The following is a 937-nucleotide window of genomic DNA, read 5'->3' as shown; positions in this document are numbered from 1 at the left end:
TAGAATTTGGGGACTCTTTATCTAACAGTCCACAATTGTGGGACAGAAGTTCTATCCCAGGCAAGGCAGGCTGAGAATACCAGTGCCCTGATCACCCTCACGCAGACTTGCTCGTTCAACAAGGAGAGTCCAAGAAGACAGCTTGAGGAGAGGTAAGCCAAGACCATAGGTTACTACTCCAAACAGTGCCTTGCTCATAAAGCAGGAGTTTTGCTCTGAGACACATGGACCACTTTCCACGCCAACTGCCTTAGAGCAGTGGTGTAGAGATTTTACACAAGGACAAGAGGCAGGATAAAGAACAGATAGCTCAATGTTCTCCCCGAGAGAACATGATTGATTTGGAACACAATGTAGAGTAATTCAAACCTGAGGGTGCTCTTAAAAGCAATGGAGATATTCATGGGAAGCAATTAAGAGGAGGCTCAAGCTTCATGAGAGAAACAAGCTAAGCCACAGGGCAGGTAGATGTTTAACAGAGAATCATGGAAAGAGAGCAAACAAAGGCCTTCCTTGTGGTAGGAATAAATCTTAAAGGCTGGTTTCAAAGACTACTGTTGTAAAAAAATGCCAAAATTTAGTTCGATCGGATTCTGGAGCAGTTCATGACCCAGGCCACTGTTTTAAAAAATAGAGCAATCAGTTACCAAAAAGAATAATCTTTTTGGTATTATTTAGTTGATTCTTCTTAAATTTATACAATGTAGAGTAAATGGACTTTCTAAAAATGTGGTATGTCTTTACATTTGTTCAGATAATCTTTTGTATCCCTTAGTAGAATTTGAAAGTTTTATTCATAAATATATTGCATGAATCTCGCTAAATTTATTCTTAGTTGTTTCAAAAAAAGGAGCAATCAACCAGAAATTAGTAGAGGCTAATAGTGGGGTATTATATTAAGTAGGGTATTACACAGAGCTTAACAGAGAAATAAGGG

The sequence above is a fragment of the Pteropus alecto genome, unplaced genomic scaffold (assembly GCF_000325575.1).
Source record: "Pteropus alecto unplaced genomic scaffold, ASM32557v1 scaffold587, whole genome shotgun sequence".
NCBI lineage: Eukaryota > Metazoa > Chordata > Mammalia > Chiroptera > Pteropodidae > Pteropus > Pteropus alecto.
This window is presented reverse-complemented; position numbering follows the sequence as displayed.